Here is a 27026-nt window from a genome sequence, read left to right on the forward strand (position 1 = left end):
GGGAGGGGACAGGAAGAGACTCTGAACTCTGGGTCAGCTGAGGGCAGAGACCGGGAAGATCTTGCCCTATATCCCATTTCTCCCAGCACCGTCTTCCTCTGCTCCCCAGCACCCTAGAACAAATGTCTACCTCCATCTGCTACGAAGAGTTACGTCCATCAGAGGCCTTCCAGAATGGTGGGGTTTGGAGGAAATGGGACATGCATCCAGCAGCTGTATGGCCCGCCACACCTGCCGGGTGGGGTGAGGAGAGTGCCCCTCCCAGGGGGCCAGAGCCTGCTCTGCTCAGACTGGGGGCTGTGGGACACTTTAAAGGAGGGGCGAGAAGGCAGAGAGATCGCCAACCGGCCACGTGGAGGTCCTGAGCGAGCGGCAGGCAGGGGCGGGGGCCGAGGGGCCCGCCGTGAGCTCGCCCCTCCCGTTCGAGGGAGCCTCCGAGAGTCGGTCGTCGCTGACCGCAGGCTGCAAGAGCGGTTGATCTGGTGAGCGAGCACACACCCACTTACCCAGCTGCTGAGTCAGGCTGTTCTCGTTCCCCGCTCGCCCGCCCGCCCGCCCGCCCGGGACATTGTGTTCCAGCCCCGGCGCGCTGGCACGGGGCCCAGGCGCTCACACCAGCCTCCTCGCCCTGTTTGTGCTCGCGGCTTACGCTCCGCGCGCAGCCTCCCCGCCGCAGCCTGCGAGTGCGCGGTGGGGCCCGGGCCAGGCGCTGGCCCCCGGGACTGCCGACGGCGGCTGCGCGACCCCAGGGACGTGCGCCCAGGCCGGGTGGCCCCTGCAGCCCAGCGCGGTCCTCGGTCTTAGAGCACCCAGATCTTTCCAGCCCCCACCTGAGCCCTGGTGTGGAACCCCAGGCGTGCATGGGGCCTGGAGTAGCACAGTTGGGGGGTGGGGCAGGTGGTGGGTGTCGCTACAAAAGGGAGAAGGAGCCGCCCAGGCCCCACCAGCGCTCGGCCCGGGAGTCTGGAGGAGGATAGTAGCTGGGAGCGCGCCAGCCCCAGACTTGGGAGACCTGGGATGCAGTCACGTGACAACGGAAGCCGGGTAGATGGGGCCAACTTCTGCGATCCCTGGAGGAACCTCCCGGCTCCTCGGCTCCCTTCCCTGATCCCTTTCTGCACACCAGCCTGGAGACTCCAGGAACTCCCAGGGGTTGGCAAACCAAGCCCAGCCCTTTTGGATAGCTTGGGAAACCCCTGGCAGGACGCCAGGGGTAGGAACAGCTGGGACACTAACGGGTGGGAGCCGAGGGCAGGGTGGAGAAAGACGACCCCCAACTGGAGCCTGCCGCCTCCCTTTGTCCAGCTCCAAGGATTTATTCAGAGCCACGTTTTCTCCTTACCATCCTTCTGCAGAAAGACATCACTGAGTGCTAGTCCTGAAGGTTGCTCGTTTCCAAACCAAGGAGGGAACAAAGGACTTACATGCCGAGCACCTACCCGGATGGAAGGTTGTGTTGGGTCCTGCCAAGGATGTCATTAAGATTTACATTTTTAAACAAATTAAATTTTAATTAAGTTAAATTTTAAAATGTAAGACACAATTCCTAAAGTCCTTTCTTCTCCCTCTTCACCTCCACCGTTGGCGGTGCCATTTGCGGTGACAGGAGAGCCTATCCTCCACGTCTACCCATCTCTCAAGCTCCAGTTCATAAAGCCTGCTTGGAACAGCGCCAGCCAAATCTGATTCCTCTCCCCTTCAAATGCCCTACACACCGGGTTTGTACCTTTCTCATGGCACAGCATGTGGCTTGTCTTATATTCTAGTGATCTGTTTACTAATCCTGTTCCTCTAACCAGATTAGAAAGTCCTTGAGGCAGAAACAAAGTCTGCTTCTTTGAGGCCTCCCCCATTGCAGGAGCTCATGGCCCCACAGGCAAAACTTGGCCCTGGAATTGATGTTCAATAAATGTTGGGTGTATTGAAATAATTTCCTGCCCTTGGGCAGTTTGCAAGCCAGTTGAAGAGACAAACACACAGTGTGTGAGGTTAAATAATAACCCAAGCCAGCAGGTGGTGAATACCAAATGTGTGTAAGAGCTATAGGGTCTGTAGGAAGGAGGTGGTGATATGGGAGAAAGCTCCCAGGAGGTTCTAGGCCTTGAGCTGTGTGTGGAGGAGGAGAGAGGAGGCGTGGAGGTGACTCATTCTAGCTGACATCACACACCAGCCTCCATTCTAGGCACTTTACATTCATTATCTCTAATGTTTAAGGAGGAGGCTAGGTTTGGGAGGAGTAGAGGGTACAGTGTCTAAGCCAGACCTGCCCAAAGCCAACCAGAGAATAGAGGCAGCCTTAGATCTGGGCTCCCCACCCTCAGTCCCGGGGCACAGCCTGTTCCCTGGCCTGCCACTCCTACACACTACACCCAAGAGGGCTGCCCAGCACTGCCCAGCTCTGGATGCACTCAGGTCCCACCCTGCTGAACAACTGGCTGTGTGACCTTGGGCAAGGCACTTCCTTCCCTACACCTTGCTGTCATCAGTACCGCCATTGCAGCACTAACAGGCTGTGACTCTGTGAGCCAGTGTTCCAGTGATGCTTGCTGCTTCCCCTGGTATTACCTGGGCTGCTGTGATTGCCTGCACCACCACCACCCCTCCCCCACTCATTGCTCCCTCCCAGTCTGGAGCTGCTGAGAAGAACACTGGGTACAGAGGGTAAGCAGGGATAGTAGGTTTCCTGTGGTTGCAAAAGGAACATTGGGACTTTCCCTGCAGTGCCCGAGCTGTGGGAGAACTGGGGGAGGAGGAGGCAAGGCCAACCTCTAAGGAACCTCTGCTCTCTTCCCTCCCCTCCTCAGCACTCCCAGCTCTCAAAAAGGCTGGTACAGTTTGTTACGCTGAAGCTGGAATGTACCGTGTGTTTCATATGGCCTCTGTCCAGTCCTACACTGGCCACTTCATATTTATACTTCCTTCTTCAGTCGTGGCATCTGGCTGTCAGTCACCCCTGCTCTCATCCGCCCACCTCTCACCTGCCCCCCACACACCAGCCCGATGGTGGGTCATGCTTGGGTTCTAAACTCTTGTAGGAGGTGGGGGTAGGGTGCAGAGAGAGCCCTGGAGGAGAGAAGTTGGACTCTGGAAGGATGAAGGCCCGTCCCCTTTCTCTCTCCCATCACCCAACCCTAAAACTGCCTCCAAGGCCATGGACTTGGAGACCAAGTTGGATCTGAAGGTACTCTGGGACTTTGAGGTTGATCCCCCACTCCTGGCCACCCGAGCACTTCTATAATACTGTTGAGTCCAGCTAGACTAGTGAGCTGAAGGCTCTATTTAAATTGCCTCCCCTCAAAATCTTGGCACACCTGCTAATCCATGATCCTCCCCCATCAGAACACTGCAGAGAGAGGGTTGGGGGAAATCCCACCCCCTGGCCCAGGAGTCACACATTCCTAATAGATGCTGCAAAATGGAATTTGACACTTGGTGACTTAATGATATTCTGAGTTGGGACAAGTTTAATGTCAAAGTGACTTAGATATTCAGAGATGGATATGTTTGTGATCTGGTCTTCCTCCCCCAGGAGCGTGTGATATTAGTCACATAATAGCTAATATCGATTGCCTACTAGGGACCAAGCACTGGGCTCAGGGCTTTATATACTTGTACACGAGCTTGTTTACTCATCTTAACAACCCTGGGAGGTGGGTGCTATTGTTAGTCCTCTTTGACAGTTAAGGAAACTGAGCCTCAGAGAAGTGACAGAGTTGGGTTTGCATTTCGGTCTGTTTGATATCAAAGCCAGTACTTCTAAATGATCTGCTAGATTGCTTAGATCACGTACCTAAATCGTAAATTCTCCATTTTTCAAGACTCAGTCTTATTCCCTTGTCCCTAAAAATGATTTCAGGAACTCTGCCTCCTCCTTGGAGCCCATGCACACCATGAAAGTGTGATTAGCCTGAAAAGTGTTTTAAGTCCTTGTAACAGGCTGCGGTGTGGAGGCCCCAGAGAACACTCATTGGTGGAGTTAGTCAGACCTGCTGGCTGTGGGCAGAGTCGGGTGTCTCTGCCGGCAGCTGGTATGCCTGCTGCCGTTCACCCTCTCACCTGGGGATAAACTTTGCCTCATTGTATTGATCTGGCACTGGGATCTAAAAACCAGGGCCTGAGCCTAGGTTCCAGGGCTCTGAACTCAGATCTGTCTGTGAAACCAATGACATGGTGGCATGGTCTCTCTTAGGACCCAGTCACAGCAGGGCTTTGGGAGAAATCATCATACGTCAATCCCTGGCGTTTGTATCAGGCTGTGTGGATTTCCCTTACATGTCCTAACTCAGTATGATCTTAATGTTCCTCTAAAGTTAGGAGACTATTACCCACTTTCCTGGTGGGAAAACTGAGGCAAAAGTAGCTAAGTTGCTCACCCAAGGGCACGAAACTAGGTTTGTGACTGTGATAGCTGGGGTGCTTTGTTTCATAATATAGGGCCTCTCCTGAGCTAAGAGAGGAAGAATTTCCCAAGATGTGCCAAAACCTGGCGACATGTGGTCTTTCACCCAGCCCTATCACTCTAAGAAGGGGCCACAGCAACCACACTGCCCATGCCACCCTTATCTACCCCCAGGGGCTGGAGCAAGGGCACCAGACATCCTGTAGGTAGCTGGCCTGTCCTGGTCTCTGGCTTCCTGTCCTTGGTGGCTCTCACGGGCACATTTTGTCCTCTCTGAGCCCAGCTCTTCCTCTTTTATCCTTCCTTCTCACTTTCTCTCTCCTTGCTCAATGAGAGTCGTGTTTATATGCCTCCATCCATCTGTGTTTGCTTTTTAGTTTTGCTTTTTGCATGTCCATTCTCCTGGGACATTTCCCAAGTCCCCTCTGCCTTTTTCCCTCTGACGTTGTCTTCTTTCCCAAGAAGCATCTTCCATTCCTACCCCACCCCCACTCCTCACCTTGCCTCCAGCTTCTGCCAGTGTCAGATGGCTCAGGTTCATGTATTCAGTGGGTACTTAATGGGCTCTTACTGTGTGCTCCAGGAATTGTGTTAATGCCAAAAGTCCAAAAGTGGTGCTGGAGCATCTGTGAAGCACCTACTGTGTGCACACCTACTGTGTGCATTAGGCATTGTGCTTCAAACTGAGAGCACAAAAGCTGGTTGTTGCCCTCGAGAGAGATCTCTGGGCTACTTGAGAAGACGCACAAAAATAAATCATTATAATGTCCTGGAAAGTTGGGGACTGGGTGTGGCCACAGGGGTCAGGGAGGGCTCCCCTGAGGAGGCGTCTTCAAGTCTGACTGAGGAGCTAGCCAGGCAGAGCAAGGGTGCCGGGCATTCCAGGTAGAAGGAACAGTATGTATAAAGGCACACAGGCGTGAGGCTGCCTCATGTTCTCCAGCAGGCACTTTGAGTTGTTTGGTCTGGCCTGGCCATGGACTGCAGGTTGGGAAGCCCAGGGAGATGAGGCCAGCGACAGGCAGGCCAAGACAGTGCAGAACCTCATGTTCCAGCAAAAGGGTTGACCTTTATCCTGGAGCAGCCAGAAGCCCAAGCAGCCTCATGGCTCCATGCAGCCTGGGAGTTTCAGGACTGGGCCTGAGCCAGGCCCAAAGCTCTGTCTCTAGCTCCCATTAACCCATGTTTACTGCTCTTTGGTTCAGCAAGGCCTGTGGGAGACTCAGACACTTAAATATGATGCTGTTTCCGAGGCACAATCATTCATTCATTCATTCATTCATTCATTCATTTATTCATTCATTCATAAATGTTTAGCAAGCTCTGATGTTTGCCAGGTGCTGCTCTGAGCACTGGGAATGGGTTATTGAACCCCCCAGAGGTCCCGACTCTCAAGAAACTTACTTATATCCTTGGCAGTTGGGGACAGAGGCTAGGCTATGAACAAAGAAACAAAACAAATAAATTAGCACGGTAATTTCAGATTATGCTGAGTGCAAAGAAAATAAAAGTGATGCAATTGAGAATAATGGAGTAGGCTGGGTAGTCAGGGGAGGCTCCTCCAAGGAAAGTTATGTTTGAACTAAAACCTAGATGACAAGAACAAACTGGTATGTGAATACCTGGGGACTTGGGCTTACAGGCATAGGAAACAGCACATGAAAAGGCCCTGAGGCAGGAAGGAGCTTAGTGTTTTCTAGGTTTAGAAAAAAGGCTGGGTTCAAATTCATTACTCCCCACCAAGTCTATGCAAGGATTATTGTACCCATTTTGTAGAGATGGAAACTGAGGCTCAGAATGGTTAAGTTCCTTGGCCAAAATCATAGCTGGTAGTACAAATTTTCCGTCTAAAGCCACTGCTCTTTTTTCTACCGAAGTATCAAGTATAACAACCACGTATCCCAAATTATTCAGTAGGTCCAATTTCCAAACTTCTGTCTCATTGTTCCCTGGATAGTCATCCTGGATATTCTCTGTGTCCCACATCTTGACTTCCAGCCCTGTCTCTGATTACCAGTGGGATCCTAGGAGGAGCACTTCATCACCCTAAACCTCAGTTTTGTCATTTGTCAATTGGAAAAGTAAAATTCCAATACCACAGACTTGCTGAAGGGACTAAATGAGATAATCCATGTAAGGGTCAGTGGAGTACCTGGAACCTGGCACACATTCAATTCTTGGTAGTTCTTTGGTGTTACCCTGGAAAGCTGAGGGAACTGCTGAATGGTCCTGCCCTCATGTGAGGCCTCTGATGCATGGACAGGCAGGGGAGCTGTGGGAGGCGAGAGACCAGGAGAGGGCAGCTAGGAGGGCCTCTTCCCCGTCACTCAACCGTTCATTCCTCGAGCTGGGATCCTACACTGACACATCTTGCACTTCCTATTTCCAGGGAAAGTCCTCACCCCTGGACCGTTCCCCATCTCTTTGCGCAGAGCAGAAGCCAGACAGAACCAGGAATTGTGAAGTGACAATCCTCAGCCCTGTGTGTGCCGGGAGCCCCCAAGGGCAGGCGGCCAAACTGCAGGAGGGCAGGGACCCACAGAGGGAGCCCAGCCTGGGCTGCTGGGACAGAGCTCTTCTCAGAGGAGGTGGGGACCCGGTGGAGTACGTGACTCCTGCCCTTCCATCCTGTACACTCCAGTAAGCAGGACAGAGACCCCCTCCCCACCCATCCCCAGCCTTCCCAGGCTTCCTGCCGAGGCCCTGTTACCATACACACTCACACACCCCTCCCAGGCATCCCTGAGAGGACCAGCCGCAGCTGGGGCGTGGGGGTGTGGAGAGTCCTGCCAGGGTTCTCAGATCCCTAGCCTCCCTCTCTCACCCCTCCCTCGCCCCCAACTGCTGAGCTGCTTCTAGGTTTAAAGCAAAACACGGTTCTGTCCTTCCTGCTGCTCAGTGGCAGTAGCTCTGCCCGGTTTATTTTTAGCAGGGATGCAGGGAAGGCACATTTCTCCTGGACTTTCACTGGGGACATCATCCCCCACCCCCCAGCCAAGACTCAGTCCGGAGAGGCCAGTACGGAAACCCCCCACCCAGAAAGGGGAAACGGGTGTGTTTTCTGTTCCTTCAACTCACCAGAACAGGAGCTGCCATCAAGCACTGATGGGAAATTCTAGGTTCAATGGGCTTCACCCCATCCCTGGTCTCTGTGTCCCCATAAATCTGCGGAGCAAGAGGTGCATGGTGTCTGAGGTAGAGATGCCTGGTCTGTGGGTGTTGGGGTCTAAGGGGATCTGCTTGGTTACAGCCAGCTCGGTGGACTTTGGGGGCACCAGGCACTCTGGGTGTGTTTACACAGACTGAGCAGGTCTGTTCTGTGCATTTCTCTGGATGTGTGTCTTTCAGATGCTAGAGGTACTTCATTGAGGAATAGTCCACATACAGTAAAATGCACAAGTCCTAAGTGTACAGCTCAACGAATTTTTACACATGTATATATATCCGCGTAACCATCACCTAGATCAAAATTTTGAACATTTTCAGCACCCCTGAGTTCCCTCGTGTCCCCTCCCAGTTAGTCCCCACCCCAGAGGTGACCATGATCTGATTTCTATCATCATAGATTAGATTCATGTGTGTGTGTGTGTGTGTGTGTGTGTGTGTGTTTTACAAGGTTAAAAGAAATACAGCTGCTATCATGGAAGAGAGAAGTAGGCAATAACATTTTTCATGTGAAAAGGGGGCCTCAAAAAAGGGAGGGTTATTGGAATTCGAAAAAACTAAGGAATCATTGGCTTGGGAAACAGGAGGTTCCAGAGCACAGCCGACCCCTCAGGATTGGGCCAGGAGAACTTGGGATACTTCTTGGAACCGAGATTCAGTGAGTGTGGAGAGCCGGAGTGAGGGGGAAGCCTGCCAGGGCTCCTCCTGGGTCCAGCCGCCTCCATGTTCTGCTGGAGGTCCGTCCCCTCCTCCAGCCCCTTCCTTCACCACAGTAGTTTTCAGCAAGACTAAGGCTGCAGGGAAGGGCGCTCCCAAGGGCTTCCGCCAAGAGACAGGGGACGGCAGGCCTCTGCACAGTTATTTTTCTTCCCTCTTTCCTTTCAAGGTCTTCTTGATTCTGGGCCCCCTTCACCCCTTATCCTGCCGAGGGAGGGGAGCGGCCCAGGCTTTCAAAGCAGGGTGGTAGAAGAGTCGTGGAGCTCATCATTCCTTTCCTTCATTTAAAAACACTTATTTCAGCACCTCCGTTGTTCTGTAGCTTCTTTTAGGCGCTGGATATGCCAGCATGACTAAGACAACTGTTAGCTCTCCAGGGAGTCAACGGTAGCATTCCCAGGTGAGGCAAGGCCTTATACCCCCTTCACATTGGCGATAAGGGGCTCAGAGAGGTGCAGTGACTTGTTCAGTATCACACAGCTAGCTGCTGGCAGAGGGAGGCAAAGAACAGGGACCCTTGACTCAGCCCTCTCCCGAGCTGGAGATAAGAAAACAAAGGAAGCAAAATGAACAGCCCAACAGACTCCTTGGCCTACTCCCTCACAGCTTTCTGGAGTGGCAGAGAGTGCACTGACCTGGAAGTTGGGAGGCCTCATTTCTGCTTCTAGGGCTCAGGAGCACTTCCCTCTCTGGGCCTTGGTTTTCTCCCATGCATATGAGGATGGCCACCTCGGGGGAGCTTTAAGATTCCTTCAGCTCTAACTTTCCACAGTGTCCCCGGCATTTTCCTGCCTCGTTTTCCTGCCTCGGTGCCATTGCTCAGTTTCTGCCGTCTGGAGTACCCCTTTACCTTGCACTTCCTTCCTCTGACATTCTCCCAATCATTTAGGACCTTCCCCCCCCCCCCACCGCCCCACCGCAGTCTTTGGGGATCGATTGAGTGGTGGCATCTAGGGCTCTACTTATCAGAACAGACAGAGACTGCCTCATTTTGTGACCCTCCCATCCTAGGGCAGGGCCTCCCGCGGGGAAGGTATCTGATTGTCCGTTACCGTGGGAGGAGTTGAAGTGAATTCTTGCTCCCACCCCACATCTACGTGCCCCTTTCAACTTTCAGAGACTGAGCCTCCTTAGGGCCTCTTAGAGATGGTGCTTTCCTGCTGGGCAGGCTGGTCCAACCCAAAGTATCAAACTGGGGCACTTTTGGCAAAGGTGGCGACCCTGGGAGGTGACTCCAGGAAGGATGAGAACAGGCGGGGCCTCAGCTGAAATGATGGCGGCCCCACCTCACCTGTCCCATCCTCATTCACAAACACTGGCCAGAAACCCTCCTTCACAGCAAACACGACCACACCCAAACCCACTCCTACCCATCTGCCCACAAACAGACTAGCAACTTTGCAAAAATGTACCCCACTCTCCCTCTGCTCCCCTGCCCTCCCCCCAGGCAAGCATTGTGCACACATACACATTCATGGCGCATGCACACTTGGGCACACACAGACACACAATGGGTGTGCAGTGGTGCCCATATACACCTTGGGCGCACACATTCACACAGGCACACATGGCTTCACATATGGGTACGCATAGACACACTCTCCCATGATGTGGCCTCCTCTCCACCCTCAGCCCTCAGGTGACCTCACCTCATGCTTGCTGAGCCACGGATGCTGCAGGAGATTGTGGAAGGAGGAGAGTGCTCAGTTGTTGGGGTCTGGCTGCCTCTACATTTACATCAAACCGGGGTCTTTTGTATTAATTTTCCTTACTGATGGTCCTACGGGAAGCAGAGAAAGCTCCAAGAGCTATGAGTTTATTCCAGGCAGCACCTTGCTTGGGGGCCTGATAGGAATGGCATGGGGGGTAGAAGGGGTGGGGGGGTGGGGGGAGTGGGGGGGTGGGGGGGTAAGGATTCAATTACTTCTGTGAACAAATGTCTCCAAGGAGCCACTGTTTTGTGGGACCAGTAAATGTAAGGCTGCTCCTCTCTTTGCTTTCACATTCACACTCTTCACTCCAGTCCGTCCATTCTTCCCCTTGGTGCAGAGGCCTCAGGCCCACGCTCCCTTCCTGTGGGGAGGGAGGTTCCAGGAAGGCTTTGAAGGGGATCTAGTCCCAAGGTGGATGTGGATCTGGCGCTGACAACAGGGTCTCCAGCAGGCTGGCCCCCTAGAGAAGACGGATGAGGAGGAGTGGCTGTGTCTGTGACACAATTACCAGATCTACAGGGTTGGGCAGAGAGCAAGCTTGGACTCCATTAGACCCACTTCAGGCAGTCACTGAGCACAGAACCTGTGCCTGGTGTGGTGCTGGGGTGGGCAGGGAGGGTAAGGGGGCGGATACAGAAATGAGTAAGACACAGTAACTGTCTCCTGAGAGAGAGCAAGAGAGAGTGAGAAAGAGGAGCCATCACCTCTGCCCACCCCTTCCCAGAGCAGCACAAACACCACCACCTGTCTGGTCCTCCTACTGTATTTCCTATATTGGTTACTAACGTCACATTGTGGCCCAGGGCAAAAACTTGGGGACCACCCCAGATCTGCCCTCTCCTACCCCATCCAAACAGTCCCCCATCCCATGGGTTATTCTCATCCCATCTCTCCCATCCATTCTCTCCTCTCAGGGCTCATTGCCTTGACATCTCTCACCATCTCCCTCCCAGGGCTTCTAAATGGGGGTCCCACCTCCAGGCTTAAACCATCCTCCACACTGCTGCCAGAACCATCTGCCTCAAAGACACAGCTGATGTGGCACTTAGAACCCTTCCCTGCTCCATTACCATCAGGAGGAAGGCTCTAGTGCCTGACAGGGCACAGCCGTGTTTCCATGCACAGCATGCGTAGCCCCTGCACCTCTCAGTCTGCCCCCAACTACAAGTGATGTCCCAGCCTGCGGGTTCCCCCAACTGGCTATGCTGGTGTCTACCTCTGAGCCTTCGTATGTGCTGTTCCTGTCGCCTGGAATGTCCACCCACTCCTTGACCTGGGAAGGACCTCCTCATCTTTCCAGGCCGAGGAGGTCCTTCTTGGTCTCTATTAGAACACATTTTGTGATAATGCTGACAATAATGATTTAAAAGTCAACATTTTGACTTGCACATAAGAAAGGAAAACTGTGTTAAAATTGTAATACTCAGTATATACCGATAACAAAAGATGAATACAAGTCACGTTTGACTTCTGCAATTACAAGAGGTGCTCAAAGTGGTTACCATCAGCGTCCAGACACTTCTGATTATGGGGAACTACTGCTTGTGCAACGTTGACCAAAGTGTCCACTTGTATACATTATTTTGGCCCCCCCCAGTATGTATTCTGAGTGTGTGTGTATATCCTTTAGTCCTCATAACAACCTTGGTAGGTGCTACCATTTATCATCTCCATTTTATAGATGGGAAAATTGATACACAGATTGTTCAGCTGACTTACTTTCCTAAGGTGACATGCATAGTAAAGGGTGGAGTGGGATTTACACACAGCCAATTCAGCTGAAGGGTCTGTGCAGTTAACCCCTGCATGACACTGCCTTACTCACTGTTATAAGTATTTGCCACCTTACATAGCTTTTGAGCATTCAGAGTCAGTGAATGTCTGATGAATGAATGAATTTAATGGAATGAACTCACTAAAATTTAATAGAATGAAGAAGTAGGTCTCGTCTTCATTTAGGTAAGAGGTCTGCTATGCTAAAGCTATTAGTTTGGTGCAAAAGTCGTTGCAGTTTAAAAGGTTAAAAATAATTGAAGGGCCGGCCCGGTGGCTCAGGCGGTTAGAGCTCCATGCTCCTAACTCCGAAGGCTGCTGGTTCGATTCCCACATGGGCCAGTGCGCTCTCAACCACAAGGTTGCCGGTTCAACTACTCGAGTCCCGAAAGGGATGGTGGGCTCCGCCCCCTGCAACTAAGATTGAACATGGCACTTTGAGCTCCGAATGGCCCAGATGGTTGGAGTACGGGCTCTCAACCACAAGGTTACTGGTTCGACTCCCACAAGGGATGGTGGGCTGTGCCCCCTGCAACTAGCAACGGCAACTGGACCTGGAGCTGAGCTGCGCCCTCCACAACTAAGACTGAAAGGACAACAACTTGATTTGGAAAAAAGTCCTGGAAGTACACACTGTTCCCCAATAAAGTCCTGTTCCCCTTCCCCAATAAAATCTTTAAAAAAAAAAAATTGCAAAAACCGCAATGACTTTTGCACCAATCTAATAGTTTACTCTTATAGAACATAGAAAATTTTAAAGAAAATAGATTTTGAGAGTAAAATCCCATATATCATGTTTTCATTTTGGCTTCTTGTTTTTTTAACATGGCATTTATATGGCTCTCCACGCCTAAGTTTTTCAAGTCAATGAAGAGAGATGTTCTTAGGATCCTCTTATGACGTGCTGCCCATGACACGGACAGGTGTCAGCCACATATTGAGCCATCCCGTGGTTATGCCAGCAGGGAGACAGAGCCACTGCGAAGGGACCTAACGCAAGGTGAGTGGTGGCTGGGGCTGAAAGAACAGCCCATCTCAGGGCACAAGCCAGGGACAGAATCGTTCCAACCAGGGATTCTGTGGGCTTTCTGGAAGAGGTGAGATTTGGGCTGAGTCTTAAAAGATTTCGATGATTGGAGAGAAGGGAAGAGGGCAGGGAAGTCCAGAGAATGTTTGGCCCCCCAGGTTTGGTGGTAGAAAGGGCAGGGCAGGAATGCAGGGAACAAAGAGAGGACCAGATGGGGGGTAGACTAGGGAGAGGGATGAAATCGCTTTCACTGTCACCCTAGGTACCTGTACATTTTTGGACAAATGTACAAGACAAACCTGTACATTTTTGGCTGATTCTTTTCATTTTCTGCTATCCTATATGCAAATTGATCCTTGAAGGCTGGGGAAAAGCTCAAAGGAGAATCTCTAGGGCAAGAGGGTTTGCTGATCCTCTAGTCTGATGCAGCTGGCTCGCCACCCAAGCAGCCCACAGCTTCGGTCTTCCTATGCTCACTTCTGAAAGGTGGTGTGGCTTACAGGGTAAGCCACGGCTCGGCTGCTTGCTGGCTTGGCAGGGCATTGGCACAATTTCCTGAGGTGCTTGTTGAAGATTAAATTAGTTAAGGCATTTAAAGCATCTAGAACATGGTCCGGCTTCCCATAAGTGCCCTGTGGACATTAGCTAATATTGTCACTGTAACCAAAGACCTTCAAAAAGATACAAAATTTCACTGGGTTATCCGTCTTCTAGGCCACAGATTTTGCCTTTGCTGCCACCTCTCTTGAGTCCCAGAGTTCTCCGTACAGGTGTGGTTCCTGTGGATGGGAACAATATGGTCCTCCACCACCAAATGTCCTGAGTCAGTCACTCCTTCTATTTGCCTCTGCTCACTTATGTAGGCTGATACACCAGTTTCTTGGGATAAGATTAGTTTTTGCTTTGTGGCCGTAGGGCCAGGACAGGAAAGCAAAGCTGCACTGAAACCTGAGTAAATACTTTCTGGGAGTGCACACGGCCAACTTCAGTTCGAGGGTCAGCCAGGTTCCAGACACCAGAGTTAAGTCCCCAGAGAGCAGGCGCTGGTGCCTCTCGGCAACTTGGGGGGCAGCCAGCTCACAGTCCTGCGTGTACTAGCTAGGCCTGGGAAATACTGTACCTGTTGTTCAGACAACAGGGTGACAGCACCATCCAGTTATGCAGAGAGAGCCGAAAGGTCTCTGAGAATGAGGCTGGGGTGGGATATAAATCTGGCTCCTCAAAGGGAAGGGGCAGGTGGAGAGGGGATTAGCTTACAAAACAGAGCGGGGGCCCTTTCCCCGTGCCAGGCCCAACTGGCCGCTCCTTAGCAAACCATGAGGGCCTGAGGATTCACTTTGAACTATCAAGTTCACCTTCCCTCCTATCTTGCCCTTCTTATCTACTTCTGAGGCTCTCTTCTAATGCCCCCCATCCTGTTAAAGCTTTCTCTTAGATCTCCTAAACCAGAATTTATCTTGATAATCACTTTTTTTTTTTCTAAAGAATTTGACTATGACATACCATGGTGAGATTTCCCTTGTGTTTATCCTGTTTGGGTGTCATTCATCAAATTTGGAACAATTTCAGCCATTACTTATTCTAAATGGTTTTGGTATTCCTTCTATCCCAACCACTGTTTCTCAAATGTGATCTGCACAGGACACCTGGGAGTTTGTTAATAACGCCCCACCGAAATAAGGATCTCCCGGGAGCTCAGGCATTGGGGATCAAACAAGTTCCAGGCTGAGTCTTAGGCTCACTGAGCCAGGACCACTCAACTGAGACTGTGAAGGCTTCAATAGCACGGCCTGGGTGTCACTCATCTCTGTGTCCCCAGTCTCCTCAGGACCTGTTTGTGGAATGGAATGGAATTTCTATTTCATCACATCAGCAAGACTGGTGTCATCTCCCTTCCTGGGCTCCTAAAGCCTAATGCTGAAAGGATGACACCAGGCCTTGTGAATTTCAAGCATTAGTCAGCAGAGGAAAGCAACTCATTGGGGGCTTTGAGGCGCTCCCCTAAATCTACCAAGGATACCTCCAAGGAGAGCACTCCTGCTGACTTACCCATGATGAATCTCTACTCTCTGTAAAATGGAGATAAAGATGGAGCTTTGGTGAGGGTTGAGGCGATGGAGACAGCCTCAAAAGTTAGAAATTCTGGGTGACAGGTTTAATTCACTTTGGGGTTAGGGGTACAGGGTAACAAACAAGTGAGCAGGTAAGCAACATTTATTTACAAGCTGCTTCTTTGAAAATACAGATATAAGCAGACAGATAATGTACCAGACTAGTTAATAAGCACATACATTATGGGTGTGTGTTAGACCAACTTTACTGAGGTGTAATTCACGTATAATACAATGCAGCCATTTCAGTGAACAATTTGATGAGTTTTGACAAATGCGTTTGCCTTTAGCAAACTCTATCACAGTATAGATCATTTCCTTTACTTGTTTCAATCAATCGCTGCCTGGCCTGAGTAATTCCTAATCTGCTTTCTGTCATTTTGAATTCAATTGGCATTTCCTAGAATTTCAGATATATGGAATCACACAGTATGTACATTTTGCATCTGGTTTCTTTTGCTCAACGTCATGTGTTGTTTTTTTTTTTTTTTTACAGGACTTTATTGGGGAACAGTGTGTACTTCCAGGACTTTTTTCCAAGTCAAATTGTCCTTTCAGTCTTAGTTGTGGAGGGTGCAGCTCAGCTCCAGGTCCAGTTGCCGTTGCTAGTTGCAGGGGGCAGAGCCCACCATCCCTGGCGGGACTCGAGGAATTGAACTGGCAACCTTGTGGTTGAGAGCCCACTGGCCCATATGGGAATCGAACTGGCAGCCTTCAGAGTTAGGAGCATGGAGCTCCAACCACCTGAGCCACTGGGCCGGCACCGCCCTTTTTTCTTCTTCAATTTTATTTATTTAAGCGTGTCTTCCCAGGACTCATCAGCTCCAAGTCAAGCAGTTGTTTCAATCTAGTTGTGGACGGCGCAGCCCACAGTGGCCCATTTGGGGATCGAACCGGCAACCTTGTTGTTAAGAGCACTGAGCTCTAACCAACTGAGCTAATTGGCTGCCCCAACGTCATGTTTTTGAGATTTGTTCATGTTTTTGCATGTATTATTTGTTCCTTTTTATTGCTGTATTGTATTCCATTGTCTGGCTATACCACAATTTGTTTATCCACTCCTGTTGATGGAGATTGTTGTCATTTGTAATTTGAGGCTATTATGAAAAAGTTGCTATGAACGTTCTTAGATAACTCTTTTTGTGTCCACATGTTTTTTATTTCTCTTAGGAGCAGAATTCCTGAGTGTATGGTATGTGTTTCACTTCCAAAGAAACTGCCAAACTATTGCAAAGTGGCTGTACGCTGCCACCAGCAAAGTCTGAGAGTTTTGTTCGTTCCACATCTTTGCCAGTTCTTGGTATTGTTGGTCTTTTTAATTTTAGCAATCTGGTTAGGCATGAGTGGTCTCTCAGTGCGCACGCCTATGCCCACCCCTCCAACCTCTTCTGGAACCACTGTTCCCGCCCCCACACTTCTCCCCATCTGCTCTGACCTGCTCTCTATTTCTCCCATGCTCTAGGCTTTTTCCTTGGAATTCTCATCGTTTCACAATTTCCGTAACTGGCTGCTTCTCATCATTCAGGCTTCAGCCCAAGTGTTAACCTCCTCAGAGGTCTTTCCTCACCACCCTCTCCATTGGTGTCCTCAACACTTTTTATCACATTACCCTGCTTTTTACTTTGTAGTGGTGAGCCCTCCCTGAAGAAATCTTTTTTGTTTGTCTATTTTTTGACTGCCTGCCCCATGAGAACATTAGCCTTGTGAACAAAGACATCTTGTCTGTTTTTTCCTAGACCAGTGACTGATAGATAGTAGGTGCTCAATATACAGAGGGTGTCAAAAATGTATACACATTTTCAGAAAGGAAAAAACTGTATTAAAATTACGCTAATGGTAACCACTTTGAGCACCTCTTGCAATTGCAGAAGTCAAACGTGACTTGTATTCATCTTTTGTTATCGGTATATATTGACTATTACAATTTTAATACAGTTTTTTCCTTTCTGAAAATGTGTATACATTTTTTTGGCACCCTCTGTATATTAGTGAATGGATTTGCAGTCCAGAACGTATGCTCAATATCTTTGAGATCCTGGGAATTAGTGCATGCATAGCAACAAACAGAAATACTTAAAGCATAAATTATTTTTATTGTCTGGGGTGATTTGATTTTGCATGTAAATATGCATAGAAACCTAAAAATATAGAAACGTAGAAACAGGAGGAAAATCAACCATAGTTCCACCAATTATTGTGGTTTAAAAGTGTAAATCATTTTTAATTATTGACTAATTTTAAATATTTGATTATTTTTTAAAGTTAGCATTTAAATAAGTAATATTTGCACATTGAAAATAATTCAAACAGTATATCCTTCCAGAAAAAGCTGCTCATATACAAACATAGATATATCTATCTGCATTTTCCCCCAAAATAGTACCATACTGTCTACATTGCTCCGTACCTTATTTTTCTTTGTTTAACAATTTACCTTAGAAATCATTTCACATCATTATGTGTATCAGTTAATACTAGGTTCAGCTGTGAGGAATGGAAAATTCAAAATATCAGTGCCTTGCAAAATCAGACATTGATTTTTCTCTCATTAATGAAGTCCAGAGGTAAGCAGCCAGGCAATACTAGGACTCTACAATTATCAGGGACCCAGATCCTTCTGTCTTTTACTATGCCATGCTCAACATGGGGATTCTACCTCATGGTCCAATATGGCTACGTGAGCTCCAGCCATTACATCTGCGTCTAGCCAGCTGAAAAAGGAAAAAAAACAGAGGGACATCCTTTCTCCCATTAAGGACAATTCCTATGGCATTTCTGCTCAGCTCCCATTGGCCAGAACATAGGGACATACCTAGCTGCAAAGGAGGCTGGGAAACATATTCTTCATTCCAGGTAAACATACACCGAGCTCAAAAATCAGAGGAGAATAAATATTGGGGGATGACTAACAATCTCTGCTACAGTATACATAGATTTGCTTCATTTTGAAAAATGCAATTGTTTATAGCCACTTGTCCAATGAAAAGTGGGAGCCCCTCACCAAGCCTCATGTCCTGCACTTCCACATTGAAGTCCCTCTTGGGTGTGTGATTGGTGAAGCTGGGTCACATGTCTATGTTCTAGCTGCAAGGGAGGCTGGGAATTTGAGTTCTGACTTCCAGGTTGAGGGGCAAAACTCATTTTAGGGAATTTCCCCAAATATAAAGGCCATTTAGAATTTGGACCAATCTTCCTATCAAAGACAACTACATATTCTAGTCCAATATTTTTAAACCTTAAAAGCATCAAAAATCTAATAAGATAGTGAGGAATTACTGGACAAAGTTACATGAAAAGATAGAAGTCCAGAGAGATTAGAGTTGCCAGATAAAATACAGGACTCCCAGTTAAATCTAATTTTCGGATAAGCAACAAATAATTTTTTAGTACATGTCCCAGTTAAATTTGAATTTCAGATAAACAACCAATTATTTTTTAGTGTAAGTATGCCCATGCAATACTTGGGACATACTGATACTAAAAATAATTGGTTGTTTATTTGAAATTCAAATTTAACTGGATGTCCTGTATTTTTATTTGTTAAATCTGGCAACCCTACCAGCGAAGTGAGTCCAGCACCTGGGACTGCTTTTGCCCAAGAGCATTTGCCAATCTGAGTCATTGGAGGGGCCGAGCTGTGCTTTTGAAAGCTTCTTAGGACTAGGGGTACAAAACTGGAGTTCAGGGGTTACCGAGTGTGGAGATTCTGATAAACCACCTCTGTGGTAGCCTATACTTTGATGACCCCCAAAGAACCATGGCTATGGATATTTATGCTCTGTGTATTCCTCTTGACTCTAGGCTGGCTCTGTGATCCATTTTACCCAATAGAATGTGATGGAAGTGATGTTGTTCCAGGTCTGGTTCAAGCCTTCAGAAGGCAGCTTTCATATTTTGTCTCTGGGGGAAGCCAATTGCCATGTAAGAAGTTCAATTACCCTAAGAACTGGGACCTAACCAAGGAATTGGTGACATGTTCCCAGCTGGATATCAGAATTACTATGGACCTGTGGCTGCTATGTGCCTGCCATTTCCTCCTTTTTGAATAGGAATATCTATTAACATTTTCCTTTCTCTGCCCTACCATTTCCTGTAGGGAGCAGATAATTTGTCTCTTTAGTTCAAAGGTAGTCAGATCCAGGGGAGCACCACTTGAGAAACTTCATCCATACCTGGATCTGATTTATATGATGAAATGATAGACTTCAAGCTCAATCCTGGTACAGTAATGGGGTGAGACTTTGGGGACCTTAAGAGTAGTAACTGTCTTTTGCATGTGGGGGGAAGTGAACCATAAGGGGTCGGAGAGTATACTGTGATAGATTGTCACTTCAATGGTCCCCAGTGAACCACATATTTGAGTATTCACACCATTATTAGTTCCCTCCCCTTGAATCTGGACTGGCCTGTGACCTGCTGTAACTGACAGAATGTGGTGGAAATAACGCTGTCAGTTCCAGGCCTAGACCTTAAGAAGGCCTGGAAGCTTCCACATTTGCCCTTTGAAGGAAGCCAACCACCATGTTTGGATGTTCAACTATCCTGAAACCATCACACTGTGAGAAACTCAACCAAGCCTCATTGTGAGACGATGTGAAGAGGAATTGAGGACCCTGGCCAACATCTCAGCTGAGGTCCCATTTGCCTTCCATGTAAGGCCATCTTGGAAGTAGATCATTTAGGCCTGGTCAAGGTGCCCCAACTGATGCCACATAGAGTAGAGACTACCTGTCTCTGCTAAATCCTGTCCAAATTGCAGACTCATTAGCAAATAAATACAATAGTTATTGTTTTTAAGCCAGAAAAAAGCAAACTAGGGCCCATGGATGGCTGCATGATTTTTTAACAGCTTTATTGAAATATAACTCATTCACATATACAATTAACCCATTTTAAAATATCCAACTCTGTGGTTTATAGTATATTCACGGAAATGTACAACCATCACCACAGTGGTCCTTTGTGACTGGCTTTTTTTTCACTGAGCATAATGTTTTCAAGGGTCAATCGTGTACTAGCATATCTGTACTTCATTCTTTTTTACGGCCAAATAATGTTCCATTATATGGATATACCACATTTTGTTTATCCATTCATCAGTTGATAGACATTTGGATTATTTTCATCTTTTAGCTATTATAAATAATGATATATAAATTGGTGTACAGGTATCTGTTTAAATCCCTGTTTTCAATTCTTTTGGGTATATGCCTAGGAGTGGAATTGCTGGACCATATGGTAATTCTGCATTTAACATTTTGGGAAGTGCCATTTTCCACAGAGGCTGTACTATTTTACATTCCCACCAGCAGTGCACAAGGGTTCCAGTTTTCCTATATTACTCACCAACACTTAGTACCCTTGTCAAAAATCAGTTCACCAAAGATATGTAGGTTTATTCCTGGATTCTCAATTCTATTTCTTTAATCTATATGTCTATCCTTGTGCTAGTACCAAGTGTTGATTTCTTTAAGTTTTGAAATCAGGAAATGCGAATCCTCCTCCTTCTTTTCTTAAATATTGTTTTGGCTATTCTGGGTCCCTTGACATTCCATATGAATTTTAGAATCAGCTTGTTGATTTTTATAAAGAAGTCAGCTGGGACTCTGATGGAATTGCATTGAATCTGTAGATCAATTTGGAGAGTATTGCCATCCTAACAATATTAAGTCTTTTGATGCATGAACCTGGGATGTTTTACCAATTATTAGGTCTTTTTAAATTTCGATAATGTTTTGTAGTTTTCAGAGTATAATTAAATTTATTCCTAAGTATTTTATTATTTTTAATGCTATTATAAATGAATTTTTTTCTTAATTTCATTTTTGGATTGTTCATCGAACTTGTACAGGTATACAGTTGATTTTTATTATTGCTCTTGTATCCTGCAACCTTGCTGAATTTGTTTATCAGTTCTAATTGTTTCCTAGTGCATGTGTTCCTTAGGATTTTCTACATACAAGATCATGTTATCTGTGAATAGAAATGGTTTCACTTCTTTCTTTTTAATTTCTATTTCTTCCTAATTGCCCTGGCTAGAACCACCAGTACAATATTAAGAAGTGGCAACAGTGGACATCCTTGTCTTGTTCCTTATTTCCTGAGGAAAGGATCCAGTCTTTCACCATTAAGAATGATATTTGTTTTGGGTTTTCGTTGATGCCCATTATCAGGTTGAGGATGGCTGCCTGTTTTTGTAAATAAAGTTTTATTGGAACACAGCCATGCTATCCATTTATGTATTGTCTATGGCTGCTTTGTATTATAATGAGTGTTAAATAGTTGTGACAGAGACCATGTGGCTTATAAGTCTAGAATATTTGCCATCTGGCCCTTTAAGACAAAGGCTGCTGACATATGTTTTAAACTGCTAAATTTTGAGGTATTTTGGTATGGAACAATATACAACTAAAATAATTCCCCATCTTTGACTGGGACCTCAAAGAACTGCAGCACTGAATAAGTGGGATCCATAAATAAACAAACGCTCCCACAGACTATCGTTCAGCTTCAAGCCATCTGGGAGACTCAGAGATCAGAAGTCCTGAAATTGGGTTAAGATGATCCTCGTTTACTGGTGTCCCCAGATGCCTACAGAAATAAATGGAAATCCTTTCCAGAGGAAGATATTATCATCGTTGCTGCAAATGATTTTTTAAATACAAGGTCCAAAACATAACCAGGTATATGATGAGCTACGACATGAGGAAGCCAACGACATGAGGAAGAACCAGTAGTAAAAACTGACAACGGAAGCTGACCCACAGGGACTCCAGATTGGAATTAACAGGCACAGACCATAAAACAGCTATTCTCACTATGCTTAAGGAGAGAAAAGCCAAGCTTGAACAGTAAGGAGGGCACTAAGAGATATAACAAGAAACATAGCAGACCTGAAAAAGAACAAAATAGAAATTCTAGAACTAAAAAAAAATAGAATAATCAAATTTAAAACCTTAATGGATAGGTTTAATAGGAGAATTATTTTTAAAGGCTGAAGAGAGAATTAGCAAACTGAAAAGCAGTGAGAAGAAACTTTTAGAACAAAGCATGGGAGGATAAAACATAGAAAATACAGAAGAAAGGGATGTAGTGAGAAGGTCTAACATGTTTCAAAAGAGGAAAAGGTACAGAAAAAGTATTTGAACATGCGAGTATAATAGCTGAGAATTTTTTCAAATCGATGAAAAACTATTCAAAAGGTGACAGGCAGCTGTGAAATGACAGATATCCACTCTATCACGAGTTCTGACTCTTAAAACAGTATATCTTTCATGTACAGACCAGCCTTTGAAAGGATTCTGAAACCAACATGGAGGTAGCTCCGCAGCCAATGGAATAGGGCTCTGGTGGGCTGAGTTCAAGTACAAGCTATGCTACTTCCTAGCTGTGCCACCTGGAGAAGTTGTCAAACTTCAGTTTTCTCAACTAATAAATGGGACTGGTACTACTGGCCTACCCTACATTGCCATTGCGAGTATCAAGTGATACGGTACATAAGAACAAACCTAGTGAATGCCAAGTGCTTTAAAAGTGAGCTGTGGTTTAAGCAGTATCGCAGGCATTGTCAGGAACATGAGCAGTGACAGGTAGGACTGGCTACATAATTTGCAGGTCCCAGCACAAAAGGAAAATGTAGGGCCCCTTGTTGAAAACTGATTCAGAAATTCAAGATGGTGACAGCAGAGATTAAGCGAAGCCCAGGTCACGTGCCCACAATGCCAGCCTTGGTGACAAGCCCTGCAAAGAACTGCTCTGTGCCTTAGCAACGGGCTGGTCAGCCCACACCCAGGTGTCTGCAGCCATAGCCCACATTATCTTTGAATTCTGAAGAGCAAGAGCAATATTTAGGGAAATCGCAAGCACACATGTTTCCAAATGCTGAGGAGGGCAAGTGCAGTGACCGGAGTGGTTGTCTGAGAGTGGGTGGGGCCAGTCAGGCTGCCATTGCAACTGTGGAACTGACTGTTCCCCACAGACTCTGGCCTAGAAAAAAAAAAAAAAAGCCTGCAGCTGTATGTACAGGGCCTGCTGTTTGCTGCGGTGTGTTACAACACAGCCTGGCAGCCTCCCGGCCTTTCTGTCTTCCTCCTAGAAGAGCCTGGTCCCAGAGCAGATGACATGGCCACATAGGCCTGCAGTTTTGCCCACAGTGCTCTTTGCTGTTCCCTCAGTTACTAGCCTTTTCCAGGTCTGTATTCTTTCTGTTCATGTTCACCTCCCCTCACCCACCCCAACCCCACTGGGAGTCCCTTTCCTTTGTCCACATTGCTCCATCTGGTAAACACAATCTTTCAAGACTCCATCTTTGAAGACACAGATCTAGTGTCACCTCTTCAAGGAGGCCTTCGCTGCCTCTCCCAGGAAGAGCTGATTCCTCCCTCCTTGGAGCCTTCCACTGTGCCCTATGCGGGTATCTGTCACAATCCCTGTAACATGAGGAGCACTGACATGTACTGTGGATGTCACTGTCTCGTAGGCTTAATCCCTCAAGGGCTGGGACAATGTTTGCTCACCTATGCATGCCCTGCACATAGCACAGTGCTTAAAACTTGCTGTTAGTAAGCATAGTAAATGCTTAATCTATTGGTGATAGTATGCAGAGTAGTTTTAATCACCACTGTCTTGCTGAAATGATGTATGAATAAATTGTTTCAGTGACTTTCCCAGGCATCTGGTAACAAGGGAAACTTCTGGGCACTGAGACAGGGCCCTTGCCCTTGAGGTTTCGGTGTTGGCTCTAATTGTCCTTCCTACAGGCACCACGTCTTGAAGGCAGGTCTAAATGACCAATGTGATACAGAGCAGAGAGCAGATTTGGAGCTAGGAGACCGGGCTTTTCATCTGGCTATAAGACGTTAGGTTTCCACAGGTAACTATCGTGTGAAGTCCCATTGCGATGGGGCTCAAAGTTTCTGTTTCCTTAAAAAACGAGGGGGTTGATCTAGTTATTCCGCAAGGCCCAGGAATCTCTATGGGAGCAACTCAGAGGTGCCCATCTACTTGGAGGGGCCTGGGACCCTCCTGAAGTTGAGTTTGCTCAGCAGGCCTACTTTGGGGAGCCGGGTGGTGATAGAAAACACAAACATTTCTTAAGGTGCTTTGCTGTTTCAATCGCCTGGGATCTGTTTGAAAAGTAGAAAGCCATGGGAAAGCAGTCTTCACAAGTCACTGAGTGTCCAGAGAGAAGTGCTATGTCTAAATTGGTTCTGGAAATGGGATTTTCCCAGTCCCAACTGGGCAACATTGACTTCCTGGGGTTGTTTCCTGGGGCTAACCTAGTCTGCTTGTCTGACACAACAGCCTGGCCTGTTCCTCTCCATCCTCCCGGCAGGCCGGTTGGACAGATAGGAGAGCAGAGATTTCAGAGAGACTGTTCGGATGCGAAGTCAACTAGTTTGTTCAAGCATTACTTTCTCTGGAGGTAAGGGATGGTGTGTGTGTGTTGGGGGTGGGCGTCGGTCAGTTTCCTCCAGCCCTTCCCTCCTGCCCCCACAAAGGGCTAGGGCCAGACACGTGGGCTGGCGTGAAGAGGCGGAGGTTACACTAAGGCGGAGGTGCAAATGGACGGGGGCGGGGCCTTATTTGCATGGACGGCGCGCGGCCACCAATCCGAACAAGCAGAGCCTCAGCCCGCGCGCCTTTTGGGGGCGGATTGACAGCTCCAGGGCCCAATGGAAGGCGGGTCCTGCGGCAGGCAGGGGCGGGACGGTGCCGGGCGCTGCCCCGGGGATTCGGCCGGCTCGCGGGCGCTGCCAGTCTCGGGCTGCGGCGTCCGGTGCGCGGGCGGCCTGCTGGGCGGGCTGAGGGGCGAGCGGTGGTGCGGGTGAGGCAGAGAGAGACGGAACCGACGAGCAGCTGCTGCGACAGGTATCGGCGCCATGGCCGCAGGGATGGGGCGGGCAGCTGCGGTGCCCGGGGAGCCGAATCCCCTCCTTCGCGCTCCGGCCGCCGTTCCACCTCCCCGCCCCCTCACGCGGCTCCCCAGCCCGGGAGCGGCTTGTCTGGGCGAGCGGGGCCGAGACGCCGTGAAGCCGGCGCGCCGAAGGCCCCCAGCCCCACTGCGGGGCCCCTTGCGCCACGCCGGGCGATGGGGCCGTGGCTCCCTCCGGGAGGCGCGGAGCCGGGCGGCCACGGGAGCCGCTCCCCTTCCCTCCGCGCTCCCCCTCGCGGAGGCGAGGCTGGTCGCGCCTGCTCGTCCTCACCCGGCTTTTGTTTCCCGCCGGGGTTGACAGGTCCCGGCTCCGGCTCCCGTCAGCGGTCTCAGAATCACCCGAGGCCCGGCGCCGGGGACCGCAGCCGCCCAGAGCTGGCGGCGCGTGAGCACCCCCGCCACGGGCGGGAGAGAAACTTCGCCTTTCCCGGCCCGGGCGGCGGGAGAAGTCGAGCGGGGTGAGCCGTGCGCCGGGACCGGGACGCCGAGGGCGCGATGGAGCCTCGCTCACCTGGCGGGGCCCGCGGAGGGTGAGGATAACGGAGTGTCCGGCCGCTGCGCTCTTTGCTCGGGTTTTCGCTCCCCGGGCGGTGGGTGCGGATGCGCGTTCGCCGCCTTCACCGGCCGCCCTGGGACAAGTGACGGGGGACAGCATCCCCGCTCTCCGGCGCGCTTGGAGGGTGCCCGCGCAGCGCCCATGCTAACAGGTGATTAGTGCCGGCGGAAAGCCAGATAAAAGTTGTCGGAGGGTTCCTTATTCATTCAGTTCGCTCCCGGGACGTGATAAGGCTTTCCCCTCGATTGATGCCTGGGAAGGTGTACTGCCGACTGGAGGAGTCAAACTGAGTGCTCATTATATAAGGAAAATTGGTGTGTGTCTGTGTCTGTGGCGGGGGGGGGGGCGGGGGGGGGCGGTCAGTGGAGATTGACCTCTTTCGATTGACGAGCCAGGAGGCACATTTTAGTCTCCTTTTTAAAAATCGGTTTCTGCAGGGGTGGGAAAAGCATAGTAAGGGACAAGTTGTAAATGGAGAACGCAGAACTCGAGATATCCTTCAGTATGGCTCAGGACAGCGTGGACGGCGTTTGGCCGCCATTCAGTCAATTCTGCATGAAGCAGTTTGAGCTCGTGGTTTTGGATTTACTTTTCAGGAGTATGTTTTCCAGTGGGAAGAAGGCTTAGCATTGAATGGGAGCTTTCTTTGCCTCTCTGAGGGTAGATAGGACTGTTTATTTTCATTGCCTTCCCATTTTGTTAGATTGTGGACAAGGGAAAAAAAGTTAAGGCAACATTTTGGTTATTTTTAATAGTCGATGGAGTTCCGTGCGGCCCCTCCACCCAAGGGTTTTTACTGTAGAAAATTATGTAGATTTTTCTCTTGCTCTTCGAATCAAAATTCAAGGATAGTCTTAAAACATTATTTTTGTGGGAAATTTTTACTTGTCAGACTTTCACTTATTTTCTCTTTGTTAAATGGAAGTCAGTTAGGAAAGAGACAATCTGCAATTATGGGCCTGACCAATTTAGGGCATCTATAGAAAAACATATTTTAAAATAAGATAATTATTTTTTAAAATATCAAATGTATATTTTAAATTAGGGTTGTTAACATTCATTTGTGAGAGACATGATTTTACTCGATTTTTTTCCAATGTGACTTCTTTTATATTTGCCTTGGGTATGATTTATACATAATAGATTAAGTTTAACATCTTAAGAACAAAGTTACAATTTTGATTAATTATGCTACCTTATTAGTGTTTCATTGAATGATTTTACTTATTTACCTAGCTAATTAGTAGCAATATTTAAAGCTGAACTCAAACCAAGAGGCTTGTTGTGACTCTTTGGGATTAAACAACAACAACAAAAAACATCAAAGATGGTCTTTATAAAATGTTTTATTTCTCTAAAATAACAAGCTTATATGTTGTGTCTTTCATCTTAATAAAACAAGTATGTTTCTGAATCTTTAATTTTTTTTTTTTTTTTTTTAGTTTTTGGGAGTTTGCGGTTGATGTCTTTTTAATTGTTTATTTTTAAATTTTTATTAAATTTGTTGGAGTGAAATTGGTTAGTAAAATTATATAGGTTTCAAGTGTACATATCTATAGTGCTTCATCTACCGTGTTTTCCCCGAACATAAGACCTAGCTGGACAATCAGCTCTAATGCGGCCTTTGGAGCA

The 27026-nt window shown here is 48.1% G+C and overlaps 1 protein-coding gene and 1 long non-coding RNA gene across 7 annotated transcripts in view; both read left to right on the plus strand.

Annotated features, from left to right (window-relative positions):
• The first annotated feature begins 642 nt into the window (after window positions 1-642).
• LOC308495264 lies at window positions 643-16041 on the plus strand. The gene is made up of 4 exons (XR_013992971.1): window positions 643-1450; window positions 1607-1718; window positions 12622-12766; window positions 15401-16041. It is a non-coding gene; the product is annotated as an uncharacterized lncRNA (long non-coding RNA).
• Window positions 16042-24594: 8553 nt separating this feature from the next.
• Window positions 24595-27026, plus strand: part of FKBP5 (FKBP prolyl isomerase 5) — a 96540-nt gene continuing 94108 nt past the window's right edge. For 2 of the 6 annotated variants that reach the window (XR_013993091.1, XM_081044584.1), the window contains exon 1: window positions 24595-24774. The gene's annotated coding sequence lies outside the window, so the exon portion shown is untranslated. Of the gene's footprint in view, window positions 24775-25139; window positions 25546-27026 lie in introns of all 6 variants that reach the window. The other 4 variants (XM_081044587.1, XM_081044589.1, XM_081044588.1 and 1 more) reach the window with 4 other exon arrangements.

The sequence above is a fragment of the Rhinolophus hipposideros genome (genome assembly GCF_964194185.1).
Source record: "Rhinolophus hipposideros genome assembly, chromosome: 3".
NCBI classification, from domain to species: domain Eukaryota; kingdom Metazoa; phylum Chordata; class Mammalia; order Chiroptera; family Rhinolophidae; genus Rhinolophus; species Rhinolophus hipposideros.